Source organism: Chinchilla lanigera, unplaced genomic scaffold (genome assembly GCF_000276665.1).
Source record: "Chinchilla lanigera isolate Chin_1 unplaced genomic scaffold, ChiLan1.0 scaffold00036, whole genome shotgun sequence".
In the NCBI taxonomy this organism is placed as follows: domain Eukaryota; kingdom Metazoa; phylum Chordata; class Mammalia; order Rodentia; family Chinchillidae; genus Chinchilla; species Chinchilla lanigera.
Window position 1 is genome coordinate 6,724,732 of NW_004955437.1, and position 22,309 is coordinate 6,747,040.

The 22,309-nt window shown below is 48.8% G+C and overlaps 1 protein-coding gene across 2 annotated transcripts in view; it reads left to right on the top strand.

The window, feature by feature from the left end:
• The first annotated feature begins 3,971 nt into the window (after positions 1 to 3,971).
• The window catches only part of Daam2 (dishevelled associated activator of morphogenesis 2), a 111,201-nt gene continuing 92,863 nt past the window's right edge, over positions 3,972 to 22,309 (top strand). For both annotated transcript variants that reach the window (XM_005389656.1, XM_005389657.1), the window contains exon 1: positions 3,972 to 4,121. The gene's annotated coding sequence lies outside the window, so the exon portion shown is untranslated. The remainder of the gene's footprint in view (positions 4,122 to 22,309) is intronic.

The window sequence follows — 22,309 nt, forward strand, 5'->3', positions numbered from 1 at the left end:
TTCCCTTCCCTTCCCTTCCCATCACTTCTCTTTCCTTTCATTTCCCTCTTCCTCCTCTCTCTCATTCTTTCTTGCTCTCTCACTTTTTTCTTTATACTTGTGGTACTGGGGGTGGAACCCAGGGTTTTCACACTGAGCTACATCCCCAGCCCTTTTTATTTTTTACATTGAGACAATATCATCCCGGCAGTCCTGGCCCAGGCAGGACTGAGAATTGCAATTCCCCTGCCTCAGCCTCCAAACTGCTGGGATAACAGGAATGCACCACCATGCTCATCTCCAGGCTCTCCCGATGCCATATCCTTATGCCTTCCCACTACACCACCGGACGACAAGGGATTTAAGTATCTTCAGACTACATCTAGTTCATTTCCTACTGCTAGGTACTTTGTGGAAGAAATTGTGGTAGCTATGGGTCTTTTCTCTCATTTGTTGTATTCTTGGACTTTACTTTTGGGTGGTAGAAGTCCAGAAGTTCTGTCCTGGCCAATGGAGGTTATATCCCTTATCATGGGGGAGAAAAGTAGGACCAGCCCATTGTCAGTAGACCCGATGATTGATGGATGGGTCAGAGCTGAGCTAGGTCCAGCTCAGAACAAACTGTTTATACCTTCAGGGCATCAATAGCATCCTTAACAACAGAATTCAGCAGCTCTAGGAAAATGGGCTGGGGCTCAGCAAGTTGGTTCTGAGAGCCTGTGTAGTACAATGAGAGAGATCTTGAGATTCCGATCGATTCTCCTCCTGTTTTGGAAGAATGTGTCAAGGCAGAGACTTTTGCCTAATTTGGCTTTTAGCAATCCTTTGGGATGGAATGGTCAGCCCATGTTATCGAAGAAAAACGCTGCGTTAATCAAAACCAGAACCGACAGGATATAGGGGGGAGGCGGAGGGAGGGAAGGATAGAGGGATTGATTTTAAGAAATTGGCTCAAGCAGTTGTGAAGGTTTGGAGTCCAGAATATGGATGGTTGGGGTGGAGAGCAGGCTGTAGATGTGCAGCTGGTGTTCAAAGTCGGTAAGAAATCCTTCTTGTTCAAGGAGGTCTGCATTTGTTCTATGAAGGCCTCAGCTCTCTGCTTTCCTTCTAATTCACCTGTTTAAATGTTAATCTCATCCACAAAACACAGTCACAGAAGCATCTGGGATAATGTTTCACCCAGCAGCTGGGCACCCTGGCCCAGTAAAGTCGACACATGAAATTGATCATCACAGATACCAAGGTGGAGCCACACTGAGGTTACACAGGAGTGAGACCTGGGGTTGAGGATTTAGCCACAGCCTCTGATTTTACCATTTGAGTTCTTCTCACCAGCTTCCAAAGCCCAGGTCAGTGAGTCAGGGAGAAGTGTATGTCAGTCATACAGAGTCTCAGGTTGCTTAGATGATGGACTCATGAGCTTCTCTTTCACCCTTCAGGAAGTCTCTCCTGAGCGCTGCTATGGTCTGTGCTGTGTAGACCGGGAGCTCTTCCTGCTGACAGCAAGCGAGGAGGGTGCTGTGCAAAGGCTGCTCTCACCACCACAGCTGCGTCTTTGATACGCATGGTGGGCTTTGCAGCTGGCCAGGTTAATGAGCTGCTGGAGGCCCCTGCACCAAACAGGTGCCATGGGCCTGAGCAGTAGCGAGGCACACAGACCTTTACATGTTGGTGCTTGATAGATATGTAGCAAATAAGATTATATTTGGGCACAAAGAACAGAAAAGACAATTTAATAACTTAAACACATTTCTCACTCAGCAAGAACAAAATCCAGCCCTTTATGAATGCCCTCTAGGATCCCAGCTTCTTCTGCTTTCTTTCTCCGCCATCCAATAGTCAATAGTTTCTGTTCTCAAGTTTGCAAGATGGCTGCTGCATTTCCAGACATCACATCCATGCTCTGGGAGAAAAGAAACGGGAGGAAGAAGCATAGGATAAGTCAAAGAGCTGAAGACGTGTCACCTGAATCTGACCTTTTCCTAAAGTTTTTGTGGATGCTGACCACTGCCTTCTGCATTCCAATCTCACTGGCCAGAACTGCTCTCAAATTCCTAACTACATGGGAATCAGGGATGGTAAATATTGTAGATTACAGCTTCTTTGTTTGAGGAAGGTAGGAGAGAAGGGGTTTGTTCATGGCTCCTAGAAGTCAATTTGCAGTGCTGGCTGCAAAGCAGAGCTCCCCTTGCCAAGGGAGCCTTGCTAGAGGCCGGCGACAGACCGAGGAGGCAATGGGATATTATGTGGAATCCAATGGTGACTAAACAGCAAGGCTCTGTGGCCCTCTGTGGCTTGGATCAGATATCTTGGTTGTGCCCCATCCAGGGGCTTAGCCTCAAAACCTGGCTTCCTCTGGCAGTCAGCACTACCAGCTGCTGCCTAAGGGATGAGTTTCGTGTCCCTGCTGCCCCCTTCCTGTGCTTGAGACTCACCTCTACCTTCACTCCATCCAGCTCACAGAATGTTCACCAGACTTGCACTGCAGTGACTGTGTTAGTTACTTTCCTGTGGCTGGGACACAATACCCAACACCCACAACTTCAAGGACGCAAGTTTTATTTTGGTTCACAGTTTGCAGAGGTTTCTGTGCATGGTCAGCTGGCTCCAAGGCAGGGCGGCATGGCAGAGGATCATGGTGGAGGAGAGCTGCTCATGGCATGGCAGGCAGGAAGCAGAGAGGGATCATGGGAGAAAGAGAGAGACACACCCTTCCGGGTCATGCCCCCAGTGGCCCACCTCCTCCAACCAGGCTTCACTTCCCGCCATCACACTTAGCTGTCAATTCATCAGTGGACTAATCCACCGATGAGTGTCACACCCCATGATCCAGTCACCTCCCCAAAGCCCTGCTTATGAGTGTCCAGATATAAACAGTAGCAGTGATGATTTTCACTTCTCCTTGCCCACTCCCACTAAGGGGGTATCAGCTCTCTCTCCCCATGTGTATTAGCTCCCCAAAAACATTACATCTCATGCATACCATCTTTAAGTTCATTCTCTGGCCCTTGGGAGTTGTGAAGAATAAAGCACGACCCTCTCTTTTTCTCTGGAAGGGTGGCCCTTAAAACTCGCCATTTCTGTTGTCAAGCTGCGGGCTCACTCAGCAAGGCAGAGAATCACATATCCGGGGCTCCCGGAAACCAGACGTCAGCACCAGAAGTGCTGTATGGGCCGACACCCAGAAAGGGCACCACTTGCCTCCCAAGAGTGGGAACACGGAGCAGATCAAACATGCACCCCCGGGGTGCTGTAGATCACAGAGGAGACAGTTGCCCTAGACTGAGGCAGTTTCCAGCCCAGGCAAGGCGATGGACCACAATCACAGTTTCAAAAAAACAAAATGCAATTTTTCAAAGTATGAATAAGAGCTATTGTAGACGGCTCAGACTCTGTATAAGCAATGAAGTAAGATGAATTGACTGGCATTGAGTTGGAAAAGCGATACAGAGGCAGGGAGTGTGGAACATAATTTAATAAAAATAAACTTTTTTTTATACACACACTCCCAAAGAAGAAATGGAAAAGTTGTTAGGGTGTGGGCCAGGGCTTCTAATTAGCTGCTCTGCGGTGCCTGAGCCCTCCGCTGTCTTGTCCAGCACCTTCTTGGGACCAGACTGGACAGGGGCAGGGAGGGAACCCCTTAATGCCTGACCTCTGTTACCAAGCTGGCCTACCCCACAGCTTTCCCCTTCTGCCCAGAGGGGTGCAGGAGACGTTCACCCCTCTGGTGGCCATTTCTGCCTCCTTGACCCTGACAAGGGTCCTTCCCCAAACACGGGGAGCCCCCGAGAAGATTCCTTGCCAAAGTGGCTGAATAGCTCCCCTCTGGCCCTCTGTCCTGGTTGAAAGTGTGAAAGTTACAAATCTCCAGGACCTGCGATCAGGACTGCACCTAGGGAAAATTCAGAGTATCCCTGCCATAAATATCCCGCTTGGAAACGCCTGACGTCAGAGCGGGGCGGGCCGGCCCGGGAGAGAGCGAGCGAGCAAGCGAGCGAGTGAGCTAGGGAGGAGGGAGCCGCGGTGGTGTCGGGCAGGCGGGCGCAGCGAGGACCCAGCAGCAGAGCGCGGAGCCTGCGGAGCCCGGACTGCGGACTGGGCTGGAGAGAAGCGCGGAGCCGAGCCATGGGGGCCTCGGGGTAGGTGTTGCTGCTGCTGCTTCGCGCTGGGGATCTGGAGGGGCATTGCCCCACTGCACTCTCCTGGCCTCTACTTTTTTGAGAATGCAGAGCAGGGCTGGGGAGGCTGCACCTCCGAGGAGGGCGGGATGTTTTGTTTCTCCAAAGTGTTTGAAGGAGCCTTGACCCGGTCTTGGGCTCCCAGGCCCTGTGCGTGTGGAAAGCTGTGATTGCGTGTGTTTGCATGCCGGTCTGTCCGCCCTGGGACAGCTGGACACAGGAAATGTCCTGAGAAAACTTTTTTTACAATTATTTTTTTAAAACACAGATGGGGGTCCCCAAGCTCACAGTGTCCTGGTAGTGGCTTTTCCCTGTCCAGCCTGTGCCTTCACCCCAGGGGAACAGAAGTCTTCCCAAGTCCCCTGCTCCCACTTGCAGGCCTGGCCTCTGGCCAGCAGGCAGGGCAGCAGCAGAGCTGGGATCTTGATCTCAGAGGAGTGGGACCTTAGACCTCAGCAGAGAGGGAACATCCCCGCAAAGGGTCCCAGCTCCGGGACCCCAGCACTTGTGGCCACAGGCCAGGCACCGGCCCTGGCCTCCCAGGAGGTGAGACTCTGGCTTAGCGAGGGGAGGAAGAAGCTGGACTGGCAGCAGGTAATGGGAAGGAGGATGAGATGGTGGAGGCAGAGGAGGTCATGGTGGCTAGACGCTGTGGCCCTGGGTCCAGCCCTGCCTCAGGAGAGGGATGGATGTCTCTGCCACTTGTGCCCACGGCAGGGTGGGTGCCAGGTTCCCTGGGAGCGTTGTGTGCAATGCACCAAACAAGATGCAAACTCCGCACATAAAGAGACGTGTCTGAGCTGTGGAACGGAGGAAGGGGGGCTGTGGGGGGAGCGAGAGAGATTTTTATCAAAATTGAACACAGATTGCTGAGGTCTGGGCTTGATTTAACTCTTCTCTCTCTGCTGTGGCCACTTCTCCCACAGTTCTGTAGTGGATTGGGAAAGTTCCTGGGTAGGTGGAGAGGAAAAAAAAAATCACATCTTTTCAGGGCAGACTGCCGGTAGACTTTCCTTGGAGCTCACATGGGAAGACAAGCATCTTCCCATCCCTAAAAGGCTTCAGGTTTTGTGTTTCCTAACTTGTGAGTTTACAGAGTTGCTTGCTTGAGCTTTTCTCTAGGACTCAGGGAACTGGGGCCGGGCGAGGGGTTGTGAGGTGTCTCTAGGAACGGGGACCTGTCAGCCCTGGGTTGCACGGAGCACAGCCCCCGAGTGTTGTGTCAGTAGCTGGATCCACAAACAAGTGACCTGACCGCGCCGAGAGCCTGGATTTTCAGCTTTGCTCTTCCAGATCCCTGGTTTTATATTTTGCAATGAAGCCAACTGACGATAGTTGGGTGGGAGGAACAGTACTGGGCTCTCTCTCTCCCTGGGTCCTAGAAAAATGAAGGAAGGAAGGGATAGGGAGGAAATCTGGAAATAAAAACAGACCCACAGGAAGTTGAGATTTGGGAAGGATTTTTAGAAATTATACAAATTGACCCCCAGGGAAGCACCATAAAAGACTGCAATGTCAGACATTGACTGGCTTAACTTCAGGAGTGTCTCGCCCACTGCAGCACCATAGGAAGGAAGTCATCCCACGGGGCAGTGTGAACAAGGGTGTGTGTAAACAGGGGTGGCTGGATCCCCGCGGGACGCACGTGCACGTGCGTTTATGCATACACGGCTGTGGCAGTCACGGCCTTGGGCGTGGAAGCATAAAGGGCCCGTTCCTTCATCTGTGTTGGGAACTGCATCCCACCCCCACATCCTCCTTTAAAAAAACAACTGTGCTATTATTGTCGGGGGCCCTGGTAATTTCTCACCCTGGCTCCTGGCTCCTAGCTGAGTTTTCAGAACTTTTCCTGCAGATCCTGGGATGCCGAGGGAATACTTGTGCCCCCATCAGGACAAAAAGAGGAGAGGAAATTCTCCTGGGCCTCAGGACTCAGGTGGAGGCAGCTGCAGGACCAATGGGAAGCCCTGCGCTGTTGGCTGGAGAGAGAGTGGGGGTGGTGGTGGTGGTGGAAATACTGTGGCTTACTTTCTTTAGTCCTTCTCTTTCCCAGTTCCCTGCCTCCCAGCATGCTTAACTCTGCACAGGGTAAAGTCCCCACTCCTGTCCAGGGAGAAGGAGCTAAGGACTAAGCAGAAGTGATAGGGAAAGCACAGAGATAATGAAGGAGGGGGAGGCTTTCTTCTGCGATTTTAGTGGAGCCTATGGAAGCAACAGATTTCAATGCCCTCACTCGTGCCCGTTATTTAGAAATAGAAGACTAAATACTCAGGGGCAGAGGGAATCATTTGGAGCAGGATTCCCAGAAATGCCCTTGTCCCACACAGGTGGAGCTGAGAGTGAGAAAGAAATGGATCCCTCCTGAGGGTCAGGGCGATCTCGACCCTGGTGGGTTTGCCCTGGGGGATGATTCACCCAGCTCAGACCCCAGACCCGGGGTAGATTCCCCAGCGCTGCCACCTGGGCTGACCTTGAGCCTCCTCGGGGTGGCCCCTTCCATCAGCTCCAGCTGGGCTGCTCCTGTCCTCTGTGGAATCAGATAGATTCAGGAAGACACATCCTCAGGCATTCGTGAGCTCCAAAGGGTGAATTACCAGCAGAAAGAGCAACTTGGGGTGTGTCCATAGGTTTGGTAGCTGGTGACACAGCCAGAGACTGTCTGTCAAGGACCCTGTGTCACTTAGCTGTGGATTTCAAATACAGCCTGGCATGACAGAGAGAGTGCAGACTTCTGAGCAGAGCTGCTGGGAGCCAACTGAGACCCGCGTGTGAATTAGCAGCCGGGGGACACGTCACCAGCCCTCATGGGCTTCAGTTTCCTCATCTGTAAAATGAAGATGGGAACCAGGTTGTGACAGAAGTGACATTTATGCCAAAGGACTAAGAACAGAGCTGGGAGTGCTGCAGACCTCCAATAAGAGGACTATGGTAGTTCTATTTTGAAAAAGTTTTCCCTCATCAGGAGTAGCGCTGTTTGGAAAGGACCCCTCCCCCAATCCTGCCTCATGTTTTCCATGATGGTGAGCCAATGGCTGAAGGTCCTAGGACTCGGGTCACCCTTTCTTCTTCCTCTAGAGAAAGTGACCAGTAAGGATTGATTATCCAAGCGAATGCCCCTGGAGGTCTGGCCTGGAAACCACCCATGTGTGGGAGTTGTCTGGGGAGGGAGGGAAGGTAGGCAAGTGGGATTGGGGTGGGGACAGTTGAGAATCAATGGAGTCTGCAGGGATCAGCCCCAGGACATTGGGGAGGACTGGCAGGACAGACAGGGTGGGTGATGGGTCGTAAAGAGTTGGAACTTTAGCCACCATAAACAGCTCTGGTGGGTAAGGGTGGGGGCTGCCCCCAAACCTCCGTTTGATACATTATCCTGGGGAGTGGCAGTACCAGAGAAAAGGCAACTCCGATGCCTGAGCAAGCAGCTGCAGGTCCTCTGGGCCCATCCCAGAGCTTCTAAGTTATCCTTCAAGTTGACATTTAAGATTCGAAGATCACATTTGTTTTTGTTTTGTTCAAGCTCTCTCTTTAACGGTGACCTGGGATGACTTTTCAGCTTTTAAGAGGCACAGTCAGTGGCCAACTTCTCTTGAGATGGCCCAGATTGGGGGGTCAGTGAATTCCTCCCTCCTGGCAGCATTTATTTCTCCAACTCTCTCTGCACATTTTTTGGTTTGTTTGTTTTTCATTGCATTATGAGGTTCTAAAACTGCACAGTCAAGATGCTGGAGGGGAGGGGGTGCCTTTGCTTTGAACTTGGGCATCATTGTGCTGGTACTGCCCGAGCTATTGGAAGAGTCAGGAGCCGTGAGGAGGAGGAGGAGGAGAAGGAAAGATGCCCGTAAAACTTTAGGCAGTTTTACTTCTCTTTAAATCTTGGCCTAAGAGGAGCTGAACGATTTGTAGGATTCTCCATGGTTAGTGGAAAGAGCTTTAGAATCAAATGTACCAAGATTTGAGTTCTGGCACCACCAGAACTCTGATGTTAAATGAGAAAAATAACTACTCACCCTTCCTGGGGCTGTTCTGGCTGTGAAATCCTACACAAAAAGGGCCCGAGGAGCTGCTCAGTTCTCTGTGCCATGTTAATTCCTTTGCCGTGTTCAGGTCTAAGCTCATAAGAGCGCATGGGTTTGGACATTTGTCCTTAAATTGAAGTAAACAAGCCAATTATTTGAGGCTTAGGGACAGTGCCCAAAAGGTCAGCTAGCTCAGGCTGGAGATGGAGACCTTCAACGCAAAGTGGAGCACGGATTAGCGCTCCCTGTGCCGAGCCCAAGGCAGCCCCACGTGACCTTCTGTTGGAGTAAGTGAAAGGTCAGCACTTGCTCACCCATGAACCTGGGCACTGGAGAGTTCGAAATAGATCTTGTTTGAAAAATCCCAAGCACTGGCTTGCTTCAAAGAATCAAAGTCAGAGCTTGGCTGAAAGAATTCTGTGAGGCAGCACCTAACGTAACCCAGCAACAATGGCGCTGTCTAAGGACTGTGGTTCCCCCCTGTGTCTAACTTCTACAGTTTGAATGATTTCATTCAAACATCATAACAATACCACGATGCTGGTATTAGCCACGTTTTATAGCCCAAACTCTGAGGGCTCCAAAGAGCTACCCTGTTTCACATAGCAGGTAAATAGTTGTTCATCTGCGGGTCAGCAGGCTGCACATAAGAATCACATAATGAACCTGTAAAAGCATTGCTACCTGGGACACCCTCCCCAGACCAATTAAATTAGAATCTCAGGGAGTGTGGGCACTTGCACTTCTGTGTGTACCCTAGATGATCTGAGTCTAAGTAGAGAACCAGTGATCTAAGGGAAGAGTGAAAAGTGAGTACCGAGGATGTCAGGCATAGGCAGAACAAAAGGTCAGGTCTTGCCAGGATTTATGCTTGGTGGGGCTCTCTGTATCCCCAGAACCTGGGTGTCTTGGTTACTTTTCTCTCATTGCTGAGACAAAATACCTCACACCCAAAATTAAGGAAGCAAAGGTTTATTTAGCTCACAGTTTATGGAAGTTTCAGTCTGTAATCAGCTGGCTCCAAGGCAGGGTGGCATGGCACAAAGGCAGCAGACCAAGGCAGCCTAAGACAGCAAAAGCAACAAGAGCAAAAGGGGAGGAGCGGCAAGCAAGCCTCTTTCCCTCCCTTACACTCTATGCAGGCTACCCGCCCCAGGGCGGGTGTAGCACTCACATCCATAATCCCAGCGTTGGACCAGGAGTCAATCATAAACCCTAGAAGCCCGCCCCATGACTTCATAAGGCTTTGGGGGACATCTAGACATAAACTATAACACCAGAATAGAGCCAGGCTCAGGGAAGACTCTCACTGGCTGGATGAATGAATGAGTGAGTGAATGAACAAAATACTATGGCTAAGGATTTTGCAGCCTGTCAGTCTGTTTTAAAAATAAAGTTTTATAGGAACCCAGCTATGCTCATTTCTTTATGAATTGCCTCTGGCCGATTTCATGCAATAGTGGTGGAGTAGGATAGATGTGACAGAGACTGTGCGGGCTACAAAGCTGAAAATATTTACTGTCTGGCTCCTTATGTAAAAGGTTTCTTGGTCTTTTCTGGATCTCAGACATAGGAGTGCAGGCATAGTAACTTAGGGACAATCACGACAGCATGGTCATTAAAAAACAGGTTCTAGAGTCAGAAATATTTGTGTGTGATTCCTGACTCTTCAGTTTACCCAGTGTAAGACCTTGTACCTTATACTCTGCAAGTCTCAGTTTTCTCATCTGGAAAATGGGGACTACAATAAAATAATGCCTCCCTCACAGAATGGGTGGGAGGGTTGTCACTCTCAGCTGAGATCCAAGGCTGCTGTAACGGTTGTGGTACTTTCTGGCAACTAGGCAAATGGAGACAAAACCAAGTAGACTAAAATCAAACTTAAAATCCAGTAACATAGGGTACTGGAGTAGGAAGAAAATCAGCTTAAGTAAGCTGGTGTCGGGAAGACTTGTGTGAGGTTTCTGGGATGTGAGGTGTCCCTACAAGAGAGCACAGGTCATGCACTGGGTGTGCAAGGGGGGTGCTCCTAACAAGCCAATTGTGGTTGCTGGCAATTTCCACCAGTCCCCAAGTGGTAGCTTAGGATTTATGGCATTGACTCCAGCTACGACAATGTCCCAGCTCTGTGCCCTTGACATGATTCCCTTTACCTGGAAGACCCTTCCCAGTCCTGCCTTTCTGGTGTCATCCTTTGGATTTGCTCAGATATCCTCTGCAAGGCTTCTCACAGCTGCACTTCCCTCCTTAACCCCAGGAACTTGGTGCATGGCCCCACTGTGACACTTAACACATTGCATTACAGCCAAGGAAGGACCAAGGCTCCTTCTTGCCATCTATGTGTTTGGAGCTCACAAAAGTTAGATTACATCATAGAATCCGTACCTGATAACGAAAGAGCGTCTGTTAGACCTTTGACTCAACAACCCAAGAGTGCGCTAACCTTTTAAAAATGAATAAAAGTTGCCCAGAAGCTGATGGAATTCCATGAGCTGGAATTGGTTGGATTGCCCAGGAGCTGATGGAATTCCATGAGCTGGTTGTGCTTGTCCACCCCTAACCAACCGGGTGGACAAGAGCTCCCCAGTTGACAGACTATGTGGACACTTTCTGTCCTCATCCCTCCACTATTTGGTGGCCTCTACCATCTGGAACGCTTCTCCCAGGGAGTAGCCAGGGACACAGCAAGAAGGAAGAAACTTAATCCCAACTCCTTGACTTCTTGTCAGCAGATGTGGTGAAAAGTTGTGTTTTGGCTTCGCTGGGCTTTTCATGTATATGTGCCAAGATAATTGGGAGTTGGCTGGGTATGGTCCGTTTTTATTAGCATAGAAGAAGCCAGAAGCATGGTCACAGATAATAGCAAACAGCAGATAATCCCCAACTTTGCTATTTGCTACAAAATGAGTTGCAGAGTTTTTATAGATTTTAGCGACAGATTTGTTTTGGTGGCAGATTCTATCTATATCTACATCTATATCTGTGCTGTACCTGTATTTACCTACAGTATGTCATGTGTGGAATAATGTTCAAGTGAAGTTCTTTTTTAATGGCTATGGAGAAAGCACATAAAATTCTGTAAATATTTCTGTGGATCATCTCTGAATGGGCAATTAGGGGGTGCCTCCTAAAAGGGGACAGAGAAGAGAAAACAAAATAGTATTTTCATATGGGCCCCCACTACGTACGTGATGCTATGTGGATAATTTTTTAAAGCTATTGTTATTTGATTGTTCCATCTTATGAAAGCAGTGAATCAGTGCCATGCAAAGATAAGCAGAAATCTCATCACACATCCCCTTCCACCCTGGAAGCTAGTGTTAGTAGCCTACTAGTATGTCCTTGGTTAGTTTTTCCTTTGTTCATGCAAATACCCACAGTTGTGTACACAGGGGTGGAGGGGATGTGCTTGGGTGTATGGTTGACACTGACACCAAGGCTTATTGCGCATGTTTCTCTGCAGCATACTTTTCTTCGCTCTGACTCTATGTCACAGTTATCCCTGCAATGGATTGAATTTGTTTTTAATTTTTCTGATTTCTTTATGCCTAGACATACATGGGATTACATATTTGAGGTCACATTCTGCTGGCTAGGATGTTCCTTTCCTCCTCCATCCATTATTAGATGAGGTTATATCCTAGATGATCACACTGAGTCTTCCTGATCAAGTATCTTACATCACCCATGAAAACTTTGCTTTGGCCTGTAGGCTGAGTGATGGGGGCCCACGGCCTGGTGATCACCGTGGGCTCTGACTACACACCATATATGTCCCCATGTTTAGGGAAGGTGTGGGATATCAGGCTTCATGGCTGCCTGTGTTGGTCAGCTTTCTGCTACTATAACAAATACTTGAGGTAATCAACAAGAAAGAAAGGTTTATTTTGGCTCATACTTTGGGAGATTTTAGTCCATGATGGGTTGGCCCTGTTGCTTTGGGGCCTGAGGAAATGCCACAGATTGCGGCAGGGAGCAGGTAGTGGCTGCTTGGCTGGGCTGCAAAAACAAAGAAAGGTGCTGGGTTTTCACTTTTCCTTTCAAGGACACAGCCCTGGGGACCTAAGACCTCCTGCTAGGCTCTTCCTCTTAAAGGATCCATTATTTCTCAATAGTGCCATGCTAGGGAGCATGTGGGGCGCTGGGGGACATTTAAAGTCCAAACAACAGCACGGTCTTCCTTCCTCCCTCCATTGGCCTCGCCTTCCTGGGTCTCCACAACTACTAAATGTGCAAGTGATACAACAGGAGGCGCCAAAGACTGACATGTTACGTCGGAACAGTCCCCATGGGGCGATTCAGGCAGTGTGGTATAATGGTATAATCATATTGTCTGGCTAGGTCCAAATCCCTGTGTCATAGACACTGGGCTGTGCCAGCAAGACTCAGTTTAGGGCTGAGCGTCCAGCTTGGAGTGTAGACACTTGCCTGCCATGGTCACCTCTGACCACCTGGCCCTCCCAGTCACCTGCATTCAATGGCTGGGGCAGCCTTGCAGTCCTGGCCCGTGTGCCCTGACATGGGGATCCAGCTTCCAGCTCCCTATGGGGTCAGTGGAGGCTGTTTTCTGAGGCTGCGTGGAAGGCCCTCTTCCCCGCTACCCTTCCCAGAGCTGCCTCCTGCCTTTCCCTCCCTTTCTCCAAGCCCTGATCCCTAGAGTCCTTCGGGTTAAACTTCTGTCCCTGTGGTCTGTGTCAGAGCCCACCTCCCAAGGACCCTGCTTTGCTATTGATCACTTACCTTCCAGCCTCGTGTGTGCTCAAGTATTCTCCCCCACATAGTGGGGACAACAGCATCCTCTGCTTCCCAGGTCCGTCGAGACAGTGACACGGCCAGTGCCTGCTCAGTCCTTGGCACAGATCCCGGCACGGCTCTGTAAGGTGTCTCTGCTTCATATGAATTTGCTTTGGAGGAGTCATTATTTTCTAGATCATTGCTCATCAGACTATGAAAAAGTGCCGTTTCCCCATGCTTTATTTGGTGTCTGTCCAGGTGATACTCAGCCGGTTCTTCTGCAAATAGACTTGTGTCCTCACTGGGCAGAGTGAGCTCATGTCTTAACTTTTATGGCCACATTGGTTTGTCTCCTACCCTGTGCTAATCTGAGAGATGTATCTAGGTGGAAGCATGACCAGGTGGCTTTGTGAAAGGCCAACCTGGAGCAGGGGACTGGACATGTTGACCCTTGGGAATTCCTTTCCACCTTCCTCAGGCTTCTTTGAGACGAAGGAGGTGGTCTCAGGGGACCCTGCTGGCCCTTGGGAGCCTCCTCCCTGCCCGGCTGAGTATTCACATTACGCCTGCATGGGTCTCTCTGCCAAAACTGGTTTCTCCATGTGGTGCTTGTTTCTTATTCCTTTGTCCTAAACACAAGTGGTCTTTGGCGTTGCGCTCTGAACATTCCGCCTCTCAGGTTATGTACACTGATCGCCCCGCCTGAGTGCCAAAGAAAAGCTCGCCTGTGTGATGAATGCTTGATATGCAGGCTCGGGGATCCAGGCTCACAGCTCAGCATCTGACCACCTTCCCAGGGGGCCGTGTCAACACTCACTTCCGTTTCCCCCCAGACACCACGACCCCTGGCCTCAAGTACCCTGACCAGGGCTGGGATGGGAAAGAGCAATTCTAGGTCAGTGGGGAGATCTGTCAATATTTCCACAGGGCCCAGAGGCAGCTTTGAAGTTAGTCTGAAACAAATTCAGAGTTTCTGTGGACTTTGGGCAATAGAAGGACCAGACATTTCTTTCTTTCTTTTTTCTTTTTTAGTCTCCATCAATATATTCATCAACTCTCTCCCACTGTGAGGCATTAGTCTGGCAGCTGCCCAGTGATAGCACTGGGAACTGCTCTGTCGTTCAGAGACACACAATCGATGCTTTACCGTCCCCACTGCCCTGCTGAGGCAATGCTGTTGGCGCCCAGGGCTGCCCAAAGGGGGGCTGAGTTGGCAGAGGTGGTGAACAAACAGTTGCTACGTTCACACAGCTTCAGAAGCTGACTGGTTCTTGCTAGCTCTGTGACCCTGCACCTGTCACTTCGTCTCTTCGTGCTTTTTTTCCCTCAACTGTAAGACCAGTTCTTATGGAGATAAAATCAATGCATTATGTGGGTTTTCTTTTAAAAAAAAAAGAAAAAGGAAGGAAATACTTGAAGCCACGACTTGCACATGGTAAGCACTAAGAAATGTTGGCCTTGGCACAGGTGATATTGATGATGATGATGGAGGGGGAGGGAGACCAGGCAGGATGCTGTGTTTCCTAGCATCCTGCATCCAGTCTGGCACAGAGTGACAGCCCTACAAACATTTATTAAGTAAGGCATCCCTCTGCTTTCTGTTGAGTATCTACTGCCTACTTATAGTCTGTGCAGCTCTCTACCAAAGAAAGAAATATGTTTTCTTAAAATTTTCTCCTTAACATTTGATTTTTATATTAACTTTTTACTGAAGTTCAATATAATTCAGAAAATATGACTATATAAGTGTATAACTCAACAGTTTTGCACAGCACGGACACACCTGTGTAACCAGAACCAAGCTCAAGAAACGCAAACCCCTGAGCCCTTCCTGTCCCCCTCCCCCTCGCCCTCCCCAGAGAGCCCCCTGTACACCATCGTCTGGTTACTTACTCCCTTCCATAGCCTGACTTCCAACACCATGGATTAGCGCTGCCTGTCCTTGAACTTCGTAGAAATGGAATCACACCGTCGGCACTTGTGTGTCTGTAGATGATGTATCTCACTGTGCTGTAATATTCCATTGCGTGGCTACAGCACCCTTTGTTTATCTGTTCTTCTGTTGCTAGACATTTGGGCGCTTTCCAAGTTTGGGGCTGTTGTGAATAGCCTTGCTGTGACTGTTTATGCACCTGTTGTGTGAACACACGGATGCATTTGTGCTGGTGTGTGCCTGGGAGTGGACACGCTGGGCCGCTTGGAATGTGTATGTTCAGCTTTTGCAGGTACTGCCAAGCATTTTGATGAAGGGGTTGCTGCCTGGTGTTTCTCGCTGTCTTTAAGGATGAAGAAGCAGATACATCTTGATAGTGCAGGGGCCAGAAGCTTGGCATATTCTGCGGTTCCTGAGATCCTCCCATCCCCCGCACCCTTTCTGTCTGAGAGCTCACATGTTCTAGAAGCCTGTGGCAGAGGCACCCCTGTGTACCAGGCTCTGAGCTTGGCATTTGCACTTCATCTGTGCCTCTCGCTGCTCAACAGCAATCCCACCGGACAGGTATTATCAACCTCTGTCACAGATGAGAAGACTGAGGCTTGGTTGAGGAAACTTAATAACTTTCCAGAGTGCGTATAGGAAGAAGCTGTCAGGATCAGGATATGAAACAGGAGTGCCTGAATCCAAAGCTGATGAATTTGGGGTCCCTGGTGACTTGTTTTGGTTTCTGTGCTCAATTGAAGACAAAGACACACACGGACTTGGGGGCTGTGCCTTAAGACCTGTGTAACATATGGGGTGGAGGTGACTGAGAAGAGAAAGTCTGCCAAAGGAGCAGAAAGAAGGCAGCTCAGTGACCTTGGGAAGCCAAATTGCATGCCTGCTGGGGGCTGTTGGAGAGAGTCACGGATTTCCTGGAGGGCAAGGGCAACAATATAATTTACTGTCTAAACCAGGGCTCTTCAAGTGTGAAGGGGGCTTTAGTCAGTGGAGGCTGTCCCAGGTAAATGGGGATGCATGCTGTCCTCCTGCAAGGCTGAGTGGGCATTGCTGTCCTGCTCACTATGGCTACACACAACATTTTTGACTCCTTTGAAATGTAACATGTCTATCTGTAGTTTGCCCTGATATGACGCTGTTACGGTTTATACCTAGATGTCCCTCCAAAGCCTCATGTGCATACAGGTGGGGATTTGGGAAGTAACTGGATGATGGGTGTGGGATACTGGATCAGCCCACTGATTGGTTTAGCATAATTCTCGGTGTGGACAATGGAGTCACTGAAGAAAGAAGACCCATCCTGAGTGTGGGTGGCATCAGCCAATAGGTTTGTAGCCTGGATGGAGTAAAAAGGGGAAGAAGAGGAAGTCTCACTGCTTCCTGCCTACCCTGCCATGGACTGTTTCTCCTCTTTGATGCTTCTGCCTTGGTGCCAGCTGACTATGGACCGAAACCTCTACAAACTGGGAGCTAAAATAAACCTTTCCTCCTTAACTTAAAGGTATCAGGTATTTTATTCAAGCAGTGAGAAAGTAACTAAGACAAATGCACTTCCAGTCTCTTCTGCACAGGGACAGGCTTTGTATGACTTCCATTCTCACTCCCCCCACCACTCCATGCTCAAATGGGGGCTCTGCCAAGGTGTGATTCCTCTGCCAGATCCAGTTACTATCGAGATTCATCTTCCAGTGGAGCTCCTGGAAGGCAAGCTTGGTGGTTTGACCATTGTGGCATCAGTAGAACCCAGCTTGGGGATGGGCACAGTCAGTTCTCCTGGAATACATGCTGACTATGTGCCCCATCCATCCATGTGTCTGCTCCTTCTCAAACATAGCCATTCATGTGCAGAGAACAAGAGCTGAATTTAGATTTTTTTCTGCCTTTTCTGAGCTGATTACTAGTCCACTGGTCCCGAAAGAGAAGTTGGTTGCATGTGCCTATGTATATATATTTGTGGTGTACATGCACAACAAGGACAGAATAAAAAGGATCAGCTTTAGTAGTAGCAGGAGACTGGGCATCAGGATGTAGATTTGAGTCCCTACTTTCCTTCCTCTGATTAGCTGACTCACCTGTGATAAGTGACTGAGCATTTCTAAGCCTCAGTCTTGGCCTCATGTAACATGGAATTGACAGTGACCTGTGGGAAACAGGACAGAGGTGCCTCTGAGTGATGGAAGGCATGGGGAAGTGCTCGGTACACTGCAGAGTGCTGTGTAATTCTTGGTTGCTAGTGGCTGTGGTCATTCAACAGACATTTGAGAAGGGTTTGGGTGTAGGGCACTGTGTGCTGGGCCAGGTCCCAGGAGTGAGTCCAGGAGCAAATGTCATTCTGCCTCCCGGGCTCTGGTTCTGCTAAAGGGAGGTGACAGTGGATATGCAGCCAGCCTGCAGGACTGGAACTTTTATTAATAAATAAGGAGGGAATCAGCAAATTCCTCAAGGCCCTAGGGATTTGACGTGGGTGTCCAAGATAAGGATGGGAAGGGCAATTAATTTCTTATTAAGTCCAGAGCTGCATTCCACTTGAGCAGCAGCAGGAAGCTCTGGCAGACTCCTGGGTGTCCAGCAGCAGCGTTTGGGTGGCATCCTGGCTTCCAGTATAGTTTCTGGGGAGCAGACTACTGGGATCTGAATCCTAATTCCTCCCCTTACTAGGAGAGTTTCCTTGGAAGCTGAGTCTCAGCTTCCTTATCTGTAAAACGGTGATGGTAGTAGTACCTGCCTCCAAAGGAGGATAAAGTTAACATATACAAAATGCTTAGAACCTTGCCTAGAACACATTGTGTACTGCCTCATCTTTATTATTATTTCCCAGACAGTCTTCTTTCACTAGGTACTGTGGTGTGCTAATGCAATAGTATGCAGAAGAAGAAAAATCATTTTGGGAAGGGGAGAGATCATGGAAGGCTTCATAGAAAAGAGGTGTTCTAATGTATTTTCTCATTTTTTCCTTTAGCTTTTTTTTTTTTTGTATGTGTGGCTCTGGAGATTGAACCCAGGGCCTTCAAACTGAGCTACATCCCCAGTGGTTTGTTATGTTTTTATTTTGAGACAGGGCTTTGCTAAGTTGCTCAGTTACTCAGGCTAGGCTCAAACTTGTCATCCTCCTGCCTCAGCCTAAGTCAGTGCTATGATTATAGCCAGGTACCACCATACCTGGCTCCAAGGTATTTTCTAGATGTCTTCTACATCCTGAACAGGGGGTCTTCTTATTTCCACCATTACTGTGCTATGAAAGCTTGGTGAAGAAGATCCTGTATGGAAGAAATTCTTTTCTTTGGAAACATAGATTGAAGCCTTCTGGAATGAGAAAGTTGAATACCATGTGGCCGCTGCTCTCTGCACTTGCAAACTGGTTCCTCCATCTGCCACCACCCTTGTGCTAGATGGGACTCACATGAGGCTTGAAAGTGCTCAAGAGTGTCACGACGGAAGAATCTATGTTGCTGTTACTGGAGAAGCAATTTTACCTGCTCAGGAATGAACAAGTACTGCTCCCTGCAGCAGGAAGACAGCCTGACTGTGGGTCCATCCATTTGTGTTGTCCAGGTAGTTGTGTGTCTTCCGTGTGAAATGCACAGTGAAAACATTCGGAACTCTTGTTAGGCAATGCCAACCAGTTAAAAAGGCATTCCAAACTGGGCCTGGTGACACACCTGTGATTCTGGCACTCTGGGAGACTGAAGCAGGATGACTGCAAATTCAAATCCAGCCTGGGCAAATTGAGCAACTTAGCGAGACCCTGCCTCAAAATAAAATACACAAAAAGGACTGTGATATAGCCCAGGGCAAAGGTCCTGGGTTCAATCCTCAATATCACAAGAATAAAAAAGGTGGCACTGCCACATTGCTTGGGCATCGCCAGAACTTCTGCATCAGATGCCTCATCCTTAATGTATGACTCATTAAAAACTCTCTGCCTCTTAGTCGGGGTGCAAAGGGATCCCTCCCTCTGCTATCAGCCATAGTGTTTCCTTCCCACCTCCCGCTTTACAGTGATGGAATAAGGAAGTACCCAACTTGTTCAAATGTGTATAATTTAACAAAAAAATTCCTTTGCTTGGTCTAAGCTTAGCTGTGTAGTTCTAACATGAAGGTGATGTTATAGAAGAATCAGCATCTGAACAGAGGCTCAACTTTCCTTGGAATCAAGAAAATACCTAAATGAAAGTCACAAGGGGACCCTACTCCCTACTCATCAGATTGGAAGAAAGTTCATATTTATTGTATTTGATGTAGACCCCAAAATAGCTCTGTTTCACTGAAAGTAGCATTAAGTTGATATGAACACTTCAGAGGGCAATTTGGTATCATTTAGGAAAATTGAAGCTGCACTTACCCTATGATTCTGCAATCTCACTTCTGTGTAAGTCCAGACAAAGTCTAACACATGGGAGAAGGAGAATTGCTCAGGAATATTCCTTGCAGCATGGTCTTTCAGAGCTAAAAAAGCAACCCAAATGTCTATCATCATCCGGAAGTGGGGCTAGTAGTTTGATATACAAACGCAGTAGGACACTATGGGATACAGTGAAAAAAAGGAAGAGACATAGAAGGAAAACACAGTCCCAGAAGCAAGGAAAAATGCTATTGCTACTAAGTTTAAAATTATGCAAAACAGTACTCTTTTATTTATAAATATTTGCATATGTAATTAGAGTATAAAATTGTGTTTGAGAAATAACCACAAAATTCAGAGAGGTGACCCCTTGTAGGGAGGGCTATTTATATCTGCACTGTTTTAATTTTTAAACTGACTGTGGATACACAAATGCTTATTGCACTGCCTATGATTTTTAGATATCTAAAATATTGTGTAGTTTAGATAAAATTGATTTTATAGATGGGGAGAAACTTCTCCCAGAGAGGCTGAAGTATGAACATGAAGTTGCTTGTGACTTACTCCAGGTCCATTTGGGACATTTTAGATAGCTGTGACATCTCCACATAGGCTGTTTGTCCAAACATCTGCATGGGATGATACCACCTGCACATCATAAGGGCTGTTTTTAAGCTGAACATCTTGGCTGCTTTATTTCTGACTTGAGGATTTGTTGGGGCTGTATTTTCATATGCCGGGGAGAAGCAAAACAGGGTCATTGTAACAGAAACCAAAAACAGCTTGGGGTTCACTCCCCAGAGCCCATTGTAAAAGCCTTCTCTCCTATACCTTCTTTGGGAGGTGCTGACTTTTTCTAGCAAGTGCTAGAACATGACCAGGGTACTCAGCCTGACATTCTTTTGTTGAGGACGTGAAGATCAACAGTCTCAAGTAGTTCTCATTGCCACAGCGGGTCAGAGTCTTCCTTTCTTACCAGCACTGTCTGATCTTCACAGAGTTCTCCTTCTCTTTGGCTTTCATTCATCAATAGCCAGGGATCTGCTCCTTTGCAGACATGCTGCCCGGAAGTGGGGGAGTGCCTGCCCCTGGGAATTCCTTCACTTCCTTTGACTGGACAGGGCCGCCATGTTGATTTCTTCAAGTGTCTTAATGAAATGCTGTGGCTTCAGCTCCTTTGTGTGCCTCATTGTCAGGGCTCCTCTTCCTTGGAATCAGAGTGATCTCAATCCAAGTGCCCGTGTTGGCCTCATGTGGCCCTGTCCTGCATGTGGAACCTCTGCCTTGACCCTGCCCTTGAACCTCAGCTGACTGTGCTACCACAGGGAGTCCCTGTTCAGTGAATGGTGCTTCCCTGGGGGACTGGAATGGCGGGTGGCTTTCTTTTTTGTATCTTGCTTATTTATACAACATATAATTGATCTTAATTCAAAAGTTGAGAATCACGTGAACTGGGGATGTGTTTGAAGGACCCTGGGTGGATAGTTGCTCTGGGAATACATGTAGTGCGTATCAGGCAGGCTCCCATCAGAAAGTAGCCAACACTCCTCAAAGGGTGTAACCAATAAGAGCTTAAGGAAGGGACTGCTGCAGCGCCATTGGGCAGGAGCGGAGGTACTGAGGCACCCAGAGATGAGCCAGACCAGGAAACCGGAACAGTCCTGCTCCTGATGTGGTGAGAGCAAGGGTGAGCATCATCACAGCCCCTTGCCAGCCCCAGGGCGTAGCAGAGAGGGAACCTGGAACTCTGGTCACCCGTCCTTCCTTCCCATGGGCCAGATCCCTCTGTGCACTGGAAGCTCAGGCATCTGCCTCCAGGGAGAGAGGCACAGCAGAGCGGGCCAGGGAGTGGATGGAGGGTATGAACCTGTTGCACCCAGCAACTTTTCTGTCTCTACCTGTTACAGCTCAAAGGATCAGGTACAAGGAAGGGTCTCTTTCAACTGGCTCTGTAGTAGCTTTTGGGTACTTTGGGTTGTGGTTGTGGATTGGTTGGCTCCAAGAGGCTTAGAGGGGTCAGCCAAGAAGGGGCTCAGAGAGGAAAGGCACCTGGCACTTAGGGTTACGGGGCAGGTGCTGTGTTCTGTGTTTAAAAGAAGCCGTTTTATCAGTCGCTAAACACGCTGCAGTCCAGAGCGTGGATGTGTCCTCCCTAAAGTGACTGAACTTGGAGGTCTCGAGGGTCAGAGCCTGGACTGGAGACCCGGTACGAACCTGATCTAAGTGACACACACCCGTGTCAGTCCTCAGTGCCGTGACACAGACGTGTGAGAAGCTGAGGATGCCTTCGCCTGCGCTCACCTTGCACGTGAAAATGACACTCAGACTACGTCTGCCGCTACCCCCGTTAGCATTTTTTCTGAAGGTCAGCAGCAATCCCTGCTTGGAAAGAGGAGGCCGCGCCCGCAGATCCTGTGGCTGTTCTTTGAGCCTCTTCATTTTTCTCGCTCATCGCCCGTATCCTATGGATCGAGCTACCTGCATGCGCTGTTCTTGGGGGACACCAGGGAATGTTGAGGAGTAAAGAAACTGCAGCAACCATCTCTGCCACGCTTTTTGAACTTCACTGATAGAACACCAGCTTCCCACAATGGCCCTGGAGAAAAACCATCCTGCGGCTAAAGAAACAGAAGCAACACTCCCCTCCTCCCTCCGCCCACCCCTCCAGAGCCACAGGGCCCAGGGCAGCGCTGCAGGAACACACTGGCTTTGCGTCCTCTAAACTACCACTCCCCTGTGCATTTATCCGAGGGCACTTTTGTCCTGGGACCCCCTAGAGAAGTGGTTTTTGAGGTTTGTATCAGTTACAATTTGTGTTCAGCTACGTGGAACAGAAATCCGAGTAGAGTTGCTCTTTCAGCTAGGGGCTTTTATTTTTCTTATGCAACAAGTTCAGCAGACGCAGTGCAGATTTGGTAGAGCGGTTTCACAGTGTCAGCAGGGACCCGGGCACTCTCTGTTTCTCTCTCTCAATCTTCTTTAGAATGAAACTTCTGTCTTTGCACTCAGGGCCTCATGGTTATAAGAGGGCTGCAACCCCACCCCCAATCTTTACATCTGCATTCCAGGTAGGAGGAAGGATCTGATGAAACACAAGAAGCGCTTTCAACTACTTCGGCTC